Below are 289 nucleotides of genomic sequence, written 5' to 3' on the forward strand. Positions count from 1 at the left end.
TTGGAGATAATTTTATTGCTATTTATTTGATATTTTTGTAACAGATGGATTTAGTTTTTTATAAAAATTTTCTAAATAAATTCCTATATTTTTCACAGCACTTGTGGTTATTTCGTTTGTACTATTAATATTATTTGATATTTTTGTAACAGATGGATTTAGTTTTTTATAAAAATTTTCTAAATAAATTCCTATATTTTTCACAGCACTTGTGGTTATTTCGTTTGTACTATTAATATTATTTGATATTTTTGTAACAGATGGATTTAGTTTTTTATAAAGTTTTCTA

The sequence above is a fragment of the Stegostoma tigrinum genome, chromosome 31 (genome assembly GCF_030684315.1).
Source record: "Stegostoma tigrinum isolate sSteTig4 chromosome 31, sSteTig4.hap1, whole genome shotgun sequence".
Lineage (NCBI taxonomy): Eukaryota > Metazoa > Chordata > Chondrichthyes > Orectolobiformes > Stegostomatidae > Stegostoma > Stegostoma tigrinum.